This window comes from Glandiceps talaboti, chromosome 15, assembly GCF_964340395.1.
Source record: "Glandiceps talaboti chromosome 15, keGlaTala1.1, whole genome shotgun sequence".
NCBI lineage: Eukaryota > Metazoa > Hemichordata > Enteropneusta > Spengelidae > Glandiceps > Glandiceps talaboti.
Window position 1 is genome coordinate 20,497,997 of NC_135563.1, and position 13,190 is coordinate 20,511,186.

Here is a 13,190-nt window from a genome sequence, read left to right on the forward strand (position 1 = left end):
AAGTGTGAAAGGTGATGGGCCGTCAAGAATGATTGACAACCGTAGAATAAGCGGCTGCCAAGAGACGATTGACGCACGGTCAGTGCCGAAAAGGGAAGTCGTTGTCTAGTGCTAAAATACGCAAATTAGGCACTGGCCACTTCTGTCGAAAGAGTAAAATGAGAAATCGTCAATTGTGGGCTTTCAAAGATTTTCAATGAAACTGTGAGGTACCAGGTTACATGTATGGCCTTGACATCAGGTTTATTCATTCATTCATTCATTCATTCATTCATTCATTCGTTCGTTCGTTCGTTCATTCATTCATTCATTCATTCGTTCATTCATTCATTCATTCATTCATTCATTCATTCATTCATTCATTTATTCCATGATCTATCCATCCACCTATAGATGTCCATCAATCCGTCCATCCCCCAGTATAATATATGTAACACCAGAACGTTACAACAGTTAATTATTTTGTTTTCGTATATATATATAGTATCGGGCAATTAATCCGTTGATCCGTGTTTACAGTCAACATTGATAGCTTCTGTCAGACCTGGCGGAAGTCAGACTATTGGCGCCATCAACGACATTCACTGGTTCTAGCATAGACCCTCGTGTTACCCACTATATACATCATGCACATGTGTATTTTGTATATGTATACAGTACATGTAAATATGGGCAAAATCGACAGTCGTTCGTGTAAATGCAATGTTCTCTATATCATGTGTGTATTACCACTTTCTACTAGATCATCCATATAGTGTCAGTGTACGTATGATTGTACTTTCATGGTTTCAGTTTCTATCATTGTTAAGATCTGTCATGTATTATACATGTACTTTACATTCCAACACCTTCTTACTGAGGATGTTGATGGTATTAGGGGAGTGAATGTCTTGACAGACAAGATGTCCTCGTCATTACACCGATAGGGGAATTGGATTACGATGGCGTGGGAAAGGTAAACGATACAGGATCGCAGCATAGACCACCACCACCACCACCCCCACCACCACCACCACCACCACCACCACCAACGTTGGCGGAGGGGTCTATGATCGCAGCCATCAAGTGTATGTGTTTTTGACAGACTAATGGAAAACATGGATTCGAGGGAAATGATGTGAGGCAGGAGAATCGGTGACGACAATACCAATATGTACGATAAATCAGGACTGCAAAAAAAGAGTATCATATGATAGACAGTGGAGAAACACTGGAAAATAAAAATTATGAAATAATTAATACCAGCAATAAAATTGGATGATGTCAGAGAGCAGTACTTTGTTTTGTTTTTCGTCATGCTTGTGATACATGTCCTTAAAATATAGTTTGGCCGAAGTGCCAGGAATAACTCCTACATAGCGTCTAGTGTTAGTACTCGTAATAGGCCTACACATATTGCACACAACCAAGTATTGTATGTGCACCTCAGACCACTAAAAATACGTTAGTGGTTTGAGGTGCACCTAATATGAACCAGCAAGGAATCTCTTTGAAAATCAATTTGATTAAAATCTGATGTGGTGAATACTTTACTTACCTCTGTTTCCTTAGTTTTGTGTCGTTTCTTTCGACTTAGTTGTTCCAGGAGTGATAGGAAGGTGCCCCCCCCCCCCCGAACAACAAAATCGAAAACAAACGACACTGAGCTGAAGGAAATAATGGTAAATAAAGAAATCGAACTGTATTCACCGCATCAGATTTTAATAAGATTGGTAAATAATGAACAAATATCAAAATTAGAAACGCCGTCCGCGCTAGATCTGATGAGGATCATCGACCAAGACTGGTCGAAAGCCCATTGCTAAAAACCCTTGAAGAGCTTGTGCGTAATAATACTTGTAAATCAACTCTAGACAGGTTTAGATACGTAAATTCGAGGAGGAGGGTCTATGATAAATTCTATCGATAACGAAGGAACTTTCCATGGTGTAGCTTTATAGGACGAGTCTTTCAAGTAATATTCTCTGGACATATATTGTAAAGAGAACACCGGCCTGGGGCATGACTATTTGAATTTCAGGACTAATAGCAGATATTGAGCTTTATAAAATGAAATAGTTATTTTGAATGCAGAGTTGTCAAACTTCTTGTCTTACCCAGGACACCTTAGACCAGGTGGTGTTTATTGTGGTTTTCATATCTTGAATGAATAAATTTAATGGTTATTGGTTGCAGGTCTCGGGTTCTCTCCATTTTTAAGGAACAAGCCATGTGGGTTATTATGAAACCATAGACAGTGGAGGGGACATACACATGCCGGTAAAAAGTCAAAGTATTATGTTTTAGTGATACACACGATAACGATAACCCAGATTGATGTGTGATCTATATATCTATATATGTGGACCCTGGCATGGAGTCAAGTAGTCTATCTGCTAGACCTTGGATGTTCTGATACAATACGACACACGACCGAACATCGCTATCGAGGATGGAACATCCAAGGCAAGTCCTCACTGCGAACTTCGTTCGCTTATAGTATCGAAAGAAAGCCCGAACGTCTAGCAGCAAGACTAAGAGTCAAATGGCTATGGACTATCCTGTGTTGACATGGCAACAGTCAACGTATGACATCATCAACGATGGGAATTCGTATGACGCGAAAATTTTCTCTATTGAAATCTTTTATCTCTGAACAAGGTTTCTAAAGTTGTAAGAGAACCATGGGAGCAAAAGAACACTTAATGTGAAAGAGTGACATACAAGTATGTTTGTTGAATTCGCATTCTTTGAACTTTGACAGAATTGTCACTTTAGTCTTTGGTCAGAAGCAGCCGACAGTTTGATCGGTTTGGAAGTCAACACTTAATTAACCTAATCTGCATAATTAGGATAGCCGACAACGATTTCCTTGTCGGTGCTGAAGATATGTTAATCGGCTCTTACCTTTCATGGCTGTCAATCGCTAATGGAGGCCCATCCCTTTTCACACTTTGTCAATACCAAACAAATACAATAGATGGGCGGGATCTCTGATATGGTTATCAAAGACATTCCGGCGATAGTGTATTATTCGTGTTATTGTTTTCATCCCATCAAATCGCAAACTAAATGTTAGGCACGCGACCAGGATACCACATAAAAGCAACGAAGTGTTAGAGGTAAATCAGTTACTCACAGAGTTTGTAGAGTGAACATCAACAACCGTTCTGCGTCTCAAACCATACAACTTGCTCCCTTTCGTTCCAGTTCGTTCCCACTAGTATTCAATCAACAATTTGCAGTTTAAGTTATCGGTAAGTTCAAAATCTCCACTTATGTATATATGATAGGTCATTCAATGATGTCTTGTGGTAGTATAGTTAGTATGTTTTAGCATGGTTTTAGTATGGCATCTTTTTTGCGTTTCACAGTTGCAAGTCTCGGTTTGTTGGTATGGGCAAAACAAGTGTATCTCTCTGTTGAGTGAATAGTTCTAAATGTTCTCGATCTAGAAGTACATTATATTGAACGATCCTTTTAGTGTACGTGATACATCAAGATAAACTAACCATTTTTCCATCTCTCATCAGTTTCGTTGATCCTACAAGCAAGAAAGATGGCTAGAGTTCATTGTAATGTTTCCGATCCCAGTACATCTATCTTATCACAGCAATCCAATTCAACAGTTCTTACAACGCCGTCTAAATGGTACGTATATACTTTCTGCTTCTAGGATGTTACTTTTTTGTACTTTTTTATGCAAGAGTAAACTTCTAAGTCAATGCGCCTACTACAAGAGAACTCTATCCTGCTATACCGTGTAGACTCGAAGGACTAGGCGCTGCTACGTCAGTTGCTATCCTAACTGACATTTTGATTTTTTGAATGTTCCTCAAAGGGACAGTAAAATTATAATGTCAGGTAGCAGCGCTAGTCCTTCGAGTCTGCAGTAAGGCTAAGAGAACTATGGGGAGTTCATTAAGACCGTAAATTCGTGGGTTTCTCATGTAGACGTGACCGACTATCGCTACACTATTCCGCTATCCTATTTTTTTTAATTTTCGCTATCTGACCACAGACTTGTCTGTGATCTAACGGAGCGAAAATTCAAAAATGAAAATGCCAGTTAGGATAGCGGAATAGTGTAGTGGCGATAGTGGTTCAAGTCTACAGGTACGTTATGTGAAACATACGATTGCTATTCACTTCGCCCCAATATCAATTCTCACTCCCTTTCAAGATTACGTAGTAATTAAAAGTAATCTGCCGACCGTTGCAATATGATGTACGTGTGCATGTATAAAAATCGTGAATGCATGGAAATACGTAAACTAGGTAAAGCCCATTCCACGCCTATTTGTGCCCATCGTTCACCTCGATTTCCATCCGATCAAAAAACTTACTATAGTGTCTTCTCAGCCTGAGATTCAAATGATAACGGTACAAAGATCATTAGGATTACTATTGTCACAATTCCTGGAAGCCAGTAAAGTTGCATCAGGATTAGTATGGTGTGGTCACGATTGCGTTTGCTGATTTAGTTATAACAGACGTTATGGTAGACGTAAAAACATCGTTTGCTCGCCTTATTGACTTTGGTTTATCCCGCCATCGTTTTGGTAAGAAAGCCAAACTTTTGATGTTAACATATAAACAGAATCAGCCCATAGATACGTTGCACTAAAATTGAGGTTGTGTTATATTAAAGTATCTTTGTTATAGACATTGAAAGTAGTTATGGGGTTTCGGGGATTGAAATGTGTGATGGTAGATACATAACATTTTGTGTCCAGTAGTTTGCTTTTCCCACGCCAATTTCTTAGAGTCGACACAGTCTTACTTAATCCAGTCTAGTTTTTAGATAAAACCTATTGTGAAGGGTATTTGAGGTGTGAAACTGGAACTTCCTTAGTTATCGTAGTTTTGAGAAACAATGCAACAACATATTAACAGTTTCTCTTGTTTGTTTACAGGTACGCTGATTGTGATCGTAATGTGGCAGCTATGGCACTCCTAGAACTATCAGTTGGTACTTCACCCTATTTTGATAATACGCGTACTACTACGTCATCCCCAGCGATCGCCAATACATGTCCTTCCCGTGAAGACGATCCAACCACCTGTCTTGGCGAAGTCGACGACACTCGTACTCGTGAGATTACACCTGACTATTCGGTGAACTTCAATGTTTCTATGGTGCCAAATCGTGTCTCTGATAGCACTGCAATCTCTGCTCCTGTAATGTTCAATCCCTTCTCCAGTAGTCGTTCTGAATTAGAGTCCACCGTGGTCCGTGCTTTACTAGAACGCTTGCTACCTCTCCAGACTATCAAAGAAGAACAACGTCCGTCATCATCGGAAGGTGCAACTGAAGTCGATCATCTCCCGGATTGTGAATGCGTAGAAAATCGACCACGTAGTTGCACGACCAGTCCAATTTCTGCTCCAGAGGTCGAAATCGAATCCCCTGTACCGTCACAAGTTAGACCAATTAAGAGGCGAAGACTCGCCAATAACACAGAGCGCAAAGAGTGTACAGAATGTAATCGTTCATTTTCCCGGTCAAGTTCATTGAAGATTCACCTCAGAATGCACAACGGCGAGAAACCTTACACATGTCATGTTTGTCAGATGGGGTTCAGTCAAAAAGCCAATATGGTATCGCATATGAGAGTCCACAGCAAGGAGAGACCGTACCACTGCGACGAATGCGGCAAAAACTTCACCCAGAACTCGTCACTAAAGGCACATCTCCGTATCCACAGCGGTGAGAAGCCCTTCCAATGTAGCAGTTGTAAGAACACTTTCAGCGATGCATCGACACTCAGAAAACACGTTCGCATCCACACCGGAGAGAAACCATACGTCTGTGAATTTCCAGGTTGCAAGAAAACCTTCTCGCAGTCCGGTAATCTGAAGAGGCATAGTTTGCTCCACGTATCGTCATGTCGCAGAGACCAGTAATATTCAGTCGATAAGCGTGTTCTGTCGAATTAAGTTGAGAACTATGTGTACGAAGTATGCACAAGTTTATTTTCGCGTTCACGTATCTTTGAATTTTCAATCGCATTTACCATTTTACTTTGTCAAATAGTACTGTAAACTAAATAGACTTACTTTATTTTTATCATTGTATTAAAAAAATTGTTTTTGAAGAAATTATTGCTTGCCCTTGCTTTGATTTTTACCAGTAACGAGCGGTGTGTGTGTGTGTGTGTGTAATCGAATACACACGTCTATATAATAATACTGTCAATGCTCTTTCCAAACAATGCATGGCCTTCCATCCAGTAGAATTCTCCTATCTTAGAGATTATATGGAGGGGGGGGGGGGGTCATTTTGAAGTGTGACAGCTTGGTCCCATTTGTCAGATCACGCTTACAATCTGGGAACGCATTAAAACAGCTTTGGACAGAAAATCTATGCCCCGCATCTTCGACAAACACCCAACTAAATACCCATTCTCGCAAACCAGAGCTATTATTTCTTCTGCTACACTTCGAAATAAAAGTAGGGACCGACTCGTTAAGAACGGTACCGTAAAACGGTCGTGGTTTGCGACGATGCTAAATACCATGCATGGAAGTACCACACACCGAAGGGTGGCACGCTTACACATGACGTCATTTATCCCATGTGGATTACTGTATATACTATACACTCCTGTATATTATCTCGCCAACTGATACCCGTGGTACTTGAACCGTTTAAATGTACTGTAAATGGATATAATTCATGTATATGTCCAAAACGATAATAACGCTGCACCAAACATTACAAATGGATTCATGGTTTCGGAAATGGAAAATATTGGAATGTGTGTTTGCAATTGTCCCAAATGAATATCATTTAATTAAGAAGGACATTCCTACAAAATATTCAAAATAATATACGTAATTAACTACCACATTAGTAATCAGTCGATGTAGGCCTATAGACTATAGAGTTAAACAGCTAGCGACACGTTAGAGGTCTACAGTGTGTATAGCAAGATGGTAGAAATGGAAACTTTTTCGGAACCTAAAAGTTAAATAAAAACAAAAGACTTCGAAATGTATTGGCTTTGGTGGCGCTAACACAATATCCACATTGGACAGAATACTGTCATCCTGTGGCCTGGTATGCGCACATTGTAAGAGGTGTTGTCTTGTAAACACAGTAGAGGAGGGAGGGGAGGAGAAACAAATTGAATGGGGGAGGGGGTGACCGCCCGACCTAGTTGTGCCCATTAATAACACTGTTAAAATTCTAAAATATAGAAACAGAACTTTACATGTAAAATCTTCCGATCGATTAGTTTTCATCCGTGCTTTTTTCATGTATAGCTAGCACGCCTAAGTTGTAACACAAGTGAGTTATGTATTTGTATGCAGTGTACTTGTTTTGTACGCCAAAGTGGGTTTCTCATGATTATTGGATCACTCAAAGTACAAATGAAAATATAAACGTTCAAAAATACTGATATTCTTGGAAACAAAAAATAATATTGAAAATGAATCGAGAGGAATATATATATATATATATATATATATATATATATATATATATATATATATATATATATATATATATATATATATATATATATATATATATATAATATATATATTAAATATATATATATATAATGTATGGGGTGAGGTGGGGTTAACTCATTTTCTGCCCTTGTCTCCGATCAGGACCATCTACATCTTAGTCACTAAGCTTAGGCTACCTGTCATTCTTGCAGACGTAGTATTAAAGTCTGGACTCGATTCTGTTTTTTTTCCAAGTGTCAGAATCGAGTTCCAAATTACTACTCTTTATTTTGGAGAATCATTTTTTCATGAATCAATATAGGACAGCGTATTATATAGTTTTGCGTGATCAAGGTCTGCGTAGCGAAATGGCGCATTCGTTTCCAATGTATAAGCTTAAAGCTTAGTTCCAAGCCAAAGTAATTATACTAGTATTGTACTTTCCTACTCATTATTTTGTTTACATCACCATTTTACAGCTTTACTTGAAATTTTTTAAAGGAGTTTGTCTTGTTCCTCTTTTTTAATCATACACATCCGTTGCGTCGCGTCGCATCGCAACAATAAACCCCGCCCCGGAAGTTTTTGACCGGAAGAGCGGCTTTGAGAAGTTTCATCTGACATCGATCGACCCGGTGCATACAGCAGATCCTTTGGTCTACACGGACAGGCCTAAAATGAAGTGATCTACGATATTGTCAGACCCAGAAACATCAGATACGGTAAGTTATATTACAAATCTTTATATTTTGGGTGCTCAGGCAAAATCAGATCCGGTGTAGCACGCCTGTTGGAAGAGTCGTTCGTGATCGTGCACTGCACGATCACTGCACTGCACTGCACTGCACGTGAACGATCGTGACATTCGCAGTCAACATTGTGATCTTGTGAAGTCTCAGGTTTATAATTTTGAAAGTGACAGTATCTCAACCCGGGAGCTCAACTTTGACATTTCAGTAAATTCATGTTTCCGAAAAGCCATGATCATAATCAGCAGCAAAGTCTTTCAAGATTGATAACAGTTTCTTTCTACCATACTTGTGGTCTGTGAAAAGAAGAGCGCGAAGTTGATAACGGTGCCTTGTTACACGGAGGTCAAAAGGTCAACCTGTTTTGTTCAACAGTTCCGGTGATTTGTACGTTGCCCACTTTACTTGTATCCATCACGTCATCACGTCCATTCATTGAATGGTTCATGGTTGGAAGTCCCGGGCTTTTCAAACTGATTTTTATAACTTAGCACGATTTGAAAATACTGTAAATTTCCGTTTCAGAACATTTTAAGACGGAAAAGTGAAGATTTGAGTATTTTAGTCGTCTGGAATTTGTTTGCAAACATGTCTCGGTGTAAATACATGAGATAAGGAAAAAATACATATGAATTATGATTTACAGATGACCTAGTCACGCTGTGCACCATCTTATTCAACAGGTGTGTTTCAAAGCTTACAGTTTTGTTTTGGGTGAAATCCCACCGAAATCGTTTTTATTAACTCATACAAGCCATGGTTTGGAAATTACAGTTTTTATATTGTATATTTCGTTTTGTAAATTTCATTTCATAACTTGTAATTGTATATTTCATTTTGTAAATTTCATTTTTATAACTTGTATATTATATTTTGTATATTTCATTTTATAACTTGTATATTTCATTTTGATTTGTACCATACTGCACTCTCTGGTAGAATGTGTAGCATATATTAGATTGATTGATCCATTATTTTCCAAGAAAAATAGTGAAAATTGAGTAAACACTACTAAAAATCTCTGCTACTATGGAAATTGTCACACACATTTTTTTATATTCATAGCCAAGAAACATACATGTATTATGTGCTCGCTGAATAGAGAAAAGAGCTGTCTGCCTTGTAAAAGTTGCCAAAGTGACAGTGTACAGCGCCCTCTACGATGACCCTCTGACGTGCCTCTGTGCACACATCAACTTACTAACTGTAACTCACAATTTCACACAACAGTTACACTTTTGTGTATTTTCAGCAGCAGATCTGAAAAAAAAATCTGATAACCACAGATGAAAATCCACACTTTTACTCTTACAAAAAAAGTTACTAAGCATTTAATATGTTTTGGCTGATTTGGGTCCAAAACAAGTTACTACACTCCCCACAAAGATAATAGCTTTGGCGGCAACCTAAGTGTCTTTATGTTCTGTGTCCTATAAAGACATTTGCAGTATGGTGAAACATTTACATTACTGTGGATGTGGTTGGTAGAGAAGAAGAAACAGTTACCAGTTGGGTGTTTCTTGTGGTTTTTAAGAAAGGTCTGAAGTTTCTTGTGGACTGGGATTAAGCTAGAAGCTTAGATTATGTGAAGTGAAGTGTTAAGAATCATACATAGAAAAAGACATGACATTTCTAAAGGCAATAAAAGCAAAGAGAGATTTACTAATTACATCACCCAACATAACTGTACCTGTTTTAACTACTCATTTATAACAGGATTTTGCATGGAAGTTGACAACTAAAGACCACACATAGCTAAAGATATTGTTGTCTTTGTATTGACAAGACAAGCAGAGACTAATTCCGTTCAACTAATGAGAATGTAATCAGTGCTAATCTCTTGACATTATTTGCATTGAGTATAACAAACCACTAAGACTAGTGAAGTACAGTCTTTACATGTCTTGTCACTGTAAATGATTCTATGTATACAAGTGTGTTTACCCAAGGTTTGGGAACACCTGGGTGTAACAGATGTGGAAATCAGGTAAAATTGTGTTTCTCCTTTTTGTCTCATGTGGTCATTATTGACATGTACATATTGACTTTCAAATTGGCAATAAATAAATGAATGAATTTTAGTTACCTTGTACCATACTTTTTTATGGGGAAACACTTCCGAAACTCAAAATTTACCGACACATCGATATAGTGTCTTTCAATTAGTTATGGAACTTGACATTCTGACTAATGAAGAAAAGTAAAAAAAAAAGTCACAAGTGATATGATCTCTCCTCAACACCCTCCTGCCCCCCCCCCCCCCCCACAGTGTTACTTATATTATGAAATGAATGAAACAAAGTGCATGACCTATTCTCAGTCAAATCACTTATTCACCCTGTCCTCTCACTTGTTAGCTATAAGCATCATCAAGGACATTGGACGATGTCGGTGTTATTAAACCATGAAGTGAGTTCACCTACAAAGTGAAGTGAAAGTGGGTCATTTGAAACAGGAGACTTTTTAATGGGTCACACAATATTTGATTGACAGTTTTGACAGTCTGTCTGTAGTCATCACAGTAGTTTTACAACAAACAATTTTATCTATGCTTGTTTAGGCACAAAATATTATGCGTAAATACTTTTATCATGACGATATCCATATCACATTTTTGTACACTGTATACGTACATATACTACTGTTTAACATCACTGTCTGACAGTGTGGTGTGTGTGTGCTTGCATTATACATCACAGCTCAACACTGCCAAGCTGTGTATGTGTCAACTAGCTTGCAAAATCCATTATTGCTTTAGCAAGTACTTTTTTATAGTTATTTATTTGTAGGATATTTTTTTCCTTTCATTTGCAGTGAATTTATGTCAGTTTGCCTGGAAAGATAGATGAGGCTGTCCATTGCATGACATGCCTCAATAAGCCTACTACATGTAATGTATTTCTAGTCGTCTGAATCCATTGGCACAGCTGTAGCTTGTAGCAACTGAAGCAGCTGTATGCAGCTTGGGCAAGAGATGTACAACTAGATGTGAATACCAAACTTGAATACTTAAGTAAGTATGACTCTTCATGTACGAGATATTTTACATTGCGTTGTACTTTATCTGTCAATATGTAAATGAATGTCTATCGGTCCAGCCAGCACTTGTCAGTCACTGTTAGGGGTGTATGTCTGTACTGTCCGAAGGATCTTTCCCCGCAGGTACGTACAATCTGTTTTTGTCACATCAAAATATATGTATATGTATCACTTTGCCATAATCCCCAAAGGTTGAATGGAATAGACTGGATCGGATGTCTTGGTTAAACTTTACTGAGATTGTTGATATTATGCTTGCAGATTGTTCACATGGTGAGGCGTGATATGAAAACCAAGACATACTGTGGTATATATGTTTGGTAATATTCATATATTACTCATAGAAATTGGCAAAAGTACGCAATGATTGTAGAGTAAAGTATGTCAAAATGTAATAGTCTATGAATTTATATTAATACAGTGAAGATATGCAGACATTCAATATGTATCATAATTATTATTATATTATTTAGAAGGTTTAGATTACTGTCTGTTTTTTTCACCTTCATCACTTACATTCGTGTATAATTTATAGGGACTTTCCAGTGATATCATGAAGGCATAAAAACATACATATATAATATTGGGTATGCTGAATTAGTGTGAGAAATTTGTACTCTCTTATACAAGGGACACATTGACTCTATGAAGGAAGTTATTTCCAATGTGTATAAACAAAATTCCATTACTGATAATAACCTTAGAGGCCTGATACTTATTAGAAGATGAGTCAACAGGCCATAAGGTGAATAACCCTGTTAATGAGAACTCTGTATTAATAGCATAGCCCCCTCTACTTCATAATAATGCAAAGGAGTACTTTGGTTGCATTGGGTTGTACCATTCTTAATGGGGGTGTAGTCCCTCTAGATAATGTGAAGGTAATTGTTGCCATTTTGCTGAGCCATAGTAAATAAATGATGTAATCTTTGCTACTTAGATCTAATGTAAGAGTCAAATTGCATTGCCCTCAAGCTGTATGATTTTAATGAGTTATCGCTTCTTTTCATTCTTGTCATTTTGCCAACAGATAGTTTTTGACCTTCATACTTGGTAATATCCTTGAAAAGGGATGTACTGTGTATATATGTGTTTGTTTGTTTGTTTGTGTGTTTGTGTATGTTTGTTCACAGTCCTTCTATCAGAGGGAACTCTGGTCTGTACCACCGATATCTTCAATAATTGTATGAAGTTTGGTACACATCAGGGATGTAGATAAGGGCTGGTAGTCAGCAAACACAACCAACCTCTTTGCAATGTTTTGCTGACTCTTTAGTTTTCAAAACTTAGGCAAAGTGCATAGTGTTCATACTAGCATTTTAGTGATATTTCAGAGCTATGTTTGTAGTTTGTAGATAATTTATGAAACATTATTAACTTAATGATTGCAGTCCAGTGTGCCCTCAGAGCCAATTTGATGTGCCACTGACACACAATTTCTAGTGACACAACAGCATTTGGTGTTTCCATATCTCTTACTATGGGGTGACTCAAAAGAAATCCCAGTTTTTCTCATTTTGACTCACAACAACAAAATTTGGCTATCATTAGAGGGCACATTGAGTCCAGTTCACCTTTCAACTTTATTTTGTCAGTCTGATTTGTTCTTCATGTCCATTATTTTACACTGAAACCTGATAAAAACAAGAAAGTAAACAAATTAATTGGATTAATAACACTTGGCTCTCTCCCCAATTACAAAAAAGGATGAGTCTGAGGTGAAACTAAATACATTCAGTTTTTATTTATTTTTTGTTCATTATCTTCATTGAAATTACAACTTAATTTATAATCAAGACAACAGGAAACTGTAAACATCTTTCTGATACTATCACCGTCAAATAAAGATTCCCTTCTGTTTTGGTGTTAGAGGAGACTTCTGCAGTGCTTGATAAATGAGTTGAACTAAACAGTCATCACATTAACCAGTATCAAGTTGCTGGAAAGTTTCAAAACATTCTT

At 37.7% G+C, this 13,190-nt stretch overlaps 1 protein-coding gene across 3 annotated transcripts in view; it reads left to right on the forward strand.

Moving 5' to 3' along the window:
- Nucleotides 1-8,080: 8,080 nt before the first annotated feature.
- Nucleotides 8,081-13,190, forward strand: part of LOC144446152 (uncharacterized) — a 73,432-nt gene continuing 68,322 nt past the window's right edge. Inside the window, exons 1-2 of one of the 3 annotated variants that reach the window (XM_078135878.1) lie at nt 8,081-8,162; nt 11,004-11,202. The gene's annotated coding sequence lies outside the window, so the exon portion shown is untranslated. Of the gene's footprint in view, nt 8,163-10,814; nt 11,203-11,293; nt 11,352-13,190 lie in introns of those variants that run through there. The other 2 variants (XM_078135877.1, XM_078135879.1) reach the window with 2 other exon arrangements.